This window comes from Elgaria multicarinata, chromosome 1 (genome assembly GCF_023053635.1).
Source record: "Elgaria multicarinata webbii isolate HBS135686 ecotype San Diego chromosome 1, rElgMul1.1.pri, whole genome shotgun sequence".
Taxonomy (NCBI): Eukaryota; Metazoa; Chordata; class Lepidosauria; order Squamata; family Anguidae; genus Elgaria; species Elgaria multicarinata.
Window position 1 is genome coordinate 201,946,641 of NC_086171.1, and position 6,000 is coordinate 201,952,640.

The following is a 6,000-nucleotide window of genomic DNA, read 5'->3' on the forward strand; positions in this document are numbered from 1 at the left end:
ACAGTATAAAGTCTGCACAACATCAAGTTTTAAAAGCTTTAGGAAAAAGAAAAGTTTTTAGTTGAGCTTTAAAAGCTGCGATTGAAGTTGTAGTTCTCAAATGTTCTGGAAGAGCGTTCCAGGCGTAAGGGGCAGCAGAAGAAAATGGACGGAGCCGAGCAAGGGAAGTAGAGGCCCTTGGGCAGGCGAGAAACATGGCATCAGAGGAGCGAAGAGCACGAGCGGGGCAATAGTGTGAGATGAGAGAGGAGAGATAGGAAGGAGCTAGACCGTGAAGTTAACAGAAGTTTATATTGGATTCTGAAGTGAATTGGAAGCCAATGAAGAGATTTCAGAAGCGGAGTAACATGGTCAGAGCGGCGAGCCAAGAAGATGATCTTTGCGGCAGAGTGGTGAACAGAAACCAACGGACTGATGTGAGAAGAAGGAAGGCCAGAGAGAAGAAGGTTGCAGTAGTCCAACCGTGAAATAACCAGTGCATGAACAAGCGTCTTGGCAGAAGAGACAGACAAAAATGATCGAATCCTGGCAATATTATACAGGAATTAGTAGGATTAATTGATACCATTGGTACACTTTCAGGTTATACCATTCATTGGAAAAAATCTGAATTCAAGGTAGTTTCAAGGTATCCAAAGTCATTGCCAACTGGCAATTTCATTGGTGCTCAGAAGTGATAAAATAGCTTGGTATATTTAAGGTGACCATATGAAAAGGAGGACAGGGCTCCTGTATCTTTAACAGTTGCATAGAAAAGGGCATTTCAGCAGGTGTCATTTGTATATATGGAGAACCTAGTGAAATTCCCTCTTCATCACAACAGTTAAAGCTGCAGGAGCTATACTAGAGTGACCAGATTTAAAAGAGGGCAGGGCACCTGCAGCTTTAACTGTTGTGATGAAGAGGGAATTTCACCAGGTTCTCCATATATACAAATGACAGCTGCTGAAATTCCCTTTTCAATACAACAAAGATACTGAAGCCCTGTCCTCCTTTTCATATGATCACCCTAGGTATATTGGTGCCTAGAAATATATCACAAAGGCTGAAATTGAATGTAAGCACATTACTGGTGGAAATATCTCTTGACTTGGAAAGATGGGCAACACTTGATTTAAGCACTTGGGGAAGGTTAATATGTTTAAGATGAACATCTTACGATGGGTAATTTATGTATTACGTAGTATTCCTTTTTATATTCCTCAAACATATTTTCAAAAAAATATGTAGTACTTTGGAAGCTTAAGGAAGGAGTCTCCTTCCCATTTAAGCCTACATGTGACTTCCTACCACCAAAGAAGGTGAGGTCTCTCTCTCAGCCTTGCATGTGTATGTGGAACTGATAAACACTCATTCTGTTTTGCCTTCTGTTTCACTCTGCTAGCTGCCTTTTTAAAAAGATGCAGCAATACCACCTTATTCTCATCAAACAGGAATTAAACAGAGCTTATTTGGGCTTAGCAAATGTATAGCTCCTTTCGACATTGACTTCAAAGCTTTTGACAAGGTACCACATGACATTCTGATCAGCAAACTAGTTAAAAGTGGGCTAGATGGAACAACTATTAGGTGGATCAACAGTTGGCTACAGAATTGGACTCAAAGAGTGCTTATCAATGGTACCTTCTCAAACTGGGGAGAGGGGTAACAAGCGGGGCACCACAAGACTCAGTCCTGGTCCCAGTGCTCTTCAACATTTTTATTAATGACTAGCTGTACCTGGCCACGCGTTGCTGTGGCTCAGTCTGGTGAAATGGAAAAGAAAGAAAAGAGAAAGCGCACGTTTCTAATATGTTTAATTTCACAATGGTTGTGGGTATACAATATTTTGCGTTGTTCCATCGACTGTGCAGATATAGAGATTGTCTGGTTTGCCAACTCTAGAACACACAACATATAATTGTCCATGTGAGAACCAATCCGTGTCTAGATCTAAACCGCACAATTCTAAAGATTGGCCCTGAGCTTTGTTGATGTTGATTGCAAACGCCAATCGAATTGGGAATTGCAATCTCTTAATGTCTTTGCAGCTGGACACGCATATTTGTAGTTAATTTTAACGTCTTTACGTGTCGCCACAAAGTAGAGTATTTCAGGCAAGCATTTATTTCGTCTGCTGGTGTCGAGCGAGGAATTACAGGTAATGTTTGCCTGAAATCTCCTGCAAGCAATATTAATGCATTCCCAAATGGTCTGATGTTTCCATGCAAATCTTGCAATGATCGATCAAGAGCCTCGAGCAATTTTTTGTGCACCATTGTGCATTCATCCCAAACAATAAGTTTGCATTTCTGCAATACTTTTCCCATGCTGGATGCTTTGGAAATGTTGCACGTGGGAGTTTCAATGAATTGCATGTTCAATGGCAATTTCAAAGCGGAATGAACAGTTCTTCCACCTGGTAGCAATGTCGCAGCTATTCCGGACAACGCAAGAGCTAAGGCTATGTCATTTTGGGATCGAATTGCTGCCAGAAGCAATGTAATTAGGAACGTTTTACCAGTTCCTCCTGGTAAAGAACATTTCTCCAACCCCGTTATTGACAGTTTGCATTATTTGATCGTAAATGTGATTTTGCTCAAGCATTAGTTTAGGAATATTTGATTGCACACACGACAAAAGATCACCCGTGTTGTAATTTTGTTCACAGCGCAATTCTACATCGAACGAAGCAGGAGCAGATCGATTCAGTGATGGCATTCCCAATTGATTGAGAACTTTGTTAGCGATTTCTAAGCACAAACCTTCAATCATTATCAACGCTTCGTTGTAGATTTCTGCTGTGGAATCCATGTTCATATTTGAATTGTCCTTGCGTATTCGACGGAAAATATCTTCAGCCATGTGCGATTTATATTTCTCCCATAACTGTGTTGGAGATGAAGGAGAGCAGGCGGTCAATATGATTGCAAACAATGCACGAATTTGATTTGGATGTGACGTGTTGTACGCGTCATTAATGCATACATCCCAGTGTCGGTCGGTCTCCAATAAATTCAGAGCTTGACATGCACTGCGTAAAGTGGCATGTGTAACGCTGTTGACAATTCTCAATTGCTGGAAAGACGTTGGACCGGCCACATTTACCAACAGCATGCGAAGAAAGAAGCATTCATCTTGATTGGGATGCACGGTGTACAGTCTACCTATCGTAGTTTCTTTGAATATGCCAGGTTGTCCGTCGACTCGTTCTCCTCGTTTGCATCGTTCAAATGTTTTTCTACTCGCATTCCATGTGTAATACGTAGGCACTTCCGAATACAGCAGTGTTTTTGCAAACGCGTCATTTTGACATAACGTGAAGAAAGCAGTTAACGTTGTAGCCAGTGGATTCTGGGCTATTTGTTGCACATTTGCAGCTGTGAAATAAACGTGTTGTCCATTTTCTAGATGTACTGCTAAGTGAACAACAGCTGGACTTCGTTCATGTATGGGAAATAAAAGAATTCACCATACAGCTTCATTGCTGCTTATGTATCTTCCAGCCTGACCAGCATGTGTTGCTTTTACGTCCAACAGATGGCGCTGTTTTTCAAAAAAAGCATGTTTTTATCTGTCACAGGTGTGGTGAGGAGGTTAGTGGGTTTTGCCCCCTCTGCTAGGCTGGAATCTCCTGGCAGTTACCTTTCTTCAGAACTTGGAACTTCCATAGAAGGCTGCAGTTCCGAGAAACATCGCTAGATGGCGCCAAATAGGAGAGAACATGGAAATAGGAGAGAAGGCAGAGGCAGTGGATTGGCCTACTGGTTGGTGATGTCACAGTGACTTCTCTCCTATTTGCATAAGTGGCTTGGAGGAGGCCTCTGGGCTTTTATATACCCTATTTCTTCGATTCTAAGACAGACTTTTGTCCCCATCTATAATATAGTTGCATAAAAACACGCGCGTATTCGAATGCAACGTCGTGTCAAAATTTCAAAGCAATCGGTGAAGAACTTTCGGAGATTTTAGATTAGGAACAAACGAACATTTTCATTTTTATTTATATAGATTTGGATGAGGAGGTGCAGGGAACGCTCTCAAATTTGCAGATGACACAAAATTGGGTGGAATAGCTATTAGCTAATACCCTGGAAGAAGCAAACTTCAAAGTGGCCTTGATAAGCTGGAGCGCTGGGCTGAAAACAACAGAATGAAATTTAATAGGAAAAAGAAACCAAATGCATAGTTACAAGATGGGGGAGACTAGGCTCAGCAATACTACAAGCAAGAAGGATCTTGGGATTGGTGTAGATCACAAGCTGATTATGAGCCAACAGTGTGATGTGGCTGCAAAAAAAGCAAATGCTACTTTTGGGATGCATTAATAGAAGTATAGCTTCCAAATCATGTAAGGTATTGGTTCCCCTCTATTCAGCACTGGTTAGGCCTCTTCTTGAATATTGTGTCCAGTTCCTGGCACCACACTTCAAGAAGGATGCAGACAAGCTAGAAGATTTCAGAGGAAGGCAATGAGGATGATCAGGGGTCTAGAAACAAAGCCCTATGAGGAGAGACTGAAAGAACTGGGCAGGTGTAGCCTTGAGAAGAGAAGGCTGTGGGGAGACATGATAGCACTCTTCAATACTTGAAAGGTTGTCACACAGAGGAGGGCCAGGATCTCTTCTCGATCATCCCAGAGTGCAGAACATGGAATAATAGGCTCAAGTAACAGGAAGCCGGATTCCAGCTGGACATCAGGAAAAACTTCCTGATGTCCAGAAAGTTGTCATAGAGCAGTACATCAATGAAATCAATTCCCTAGGGAGGTCGTGGGCTCTCGCACACTGGAGGCCTTCAAGATGCAGCTAGACAGCCATCTGTCAGGTATGCTTTAAGGTGGATTCCTGCATTGAGCAGGGGTTTGGACTCGATGGCCTTATAGGCTCCTTCTAACTCTATGATTCTATGATGATATCAGCTGTCTCCTCTGCTGAGGTCACAGAGAAAACCCATGTTCTTTGCCATGCAAAATGTGACTGGATGCCTTGAAGGGCTACAGAGTGCTAAATGACCTTTGATTGTTTTAAACACTTGGGGATTTATTTATTTATTTAATGAAGGTCATAAGACTAGGAAAATATCACTGAAGACAGTACAAGCAGGCAGCACACTGGCAACTGTGACACACTTTTCAAAGCAGGCGAGTTCTCAAAAATGTACCTTATGGCCAGTGGCTTCTCCCCGCTCCCCGCACCCCTCACCTTTTTTTTAATAGACTAGGTTTACCTTTTACTGTGCAAGAGCAGCAACAGCATGAGATGACTGAACCCATAGATGTCAAATGATCAAGAGAGGAGTTTTTCTTTTAATGTGTGCCGCAAGGGAAGGACATAATTTTCAAGCCTACATTATGTAGCTCCACTGAATCATTACCTTAAAGCTACACTTAGTACATTAAAAAGAACCCACTGTCAGATTTACTGGTGCTTTTAAAGGTTGCTCATGTCCTTCAGAGGAAATGCCATTGGAAAGGCAATGAATACTGAAGTGTTTTGAAGCAGCAGGGCGTGACGTTTATGCAAAGGTGAACAGGTCAATTATTGAAATCTCTGGGCTATTCTTGCACGTGTACGAAGCTATGGGAGTGGCTATACTTCAGTAACAGAGCACATGCTTTGCATGAAGAAGATCCCATGTTCAATCCCTGGCGTCTCCATTTAAAAGGTGATGAGAAGGTCTCTACTTGAGACCATGGATGATACTAGCCAGAGTAGACAATCCTGGGGCAAGATAGGCAGATAACTTGAGCTCCCTAGAGAGGTTCGCCTGGAAGCTACATTGTACTCCTTTCAGCCAGGTGAAGACCTTTTTATTTTCCCAGGATATTAGCATCCTAGGGCTCACCTACACCAAGCAGGATATTCCACTATGAAAGTAGTATATAAAAGGCAGGAGCCACACTACTGCTTTATAGTAGTACTGGACTGCACTGACAACTGTTGGGGCCCATGCCACATCTACACCAAGCAGGATATAAGACCATGAAAGTGGTATGAAAGCGGCATGTGGTATGCATCT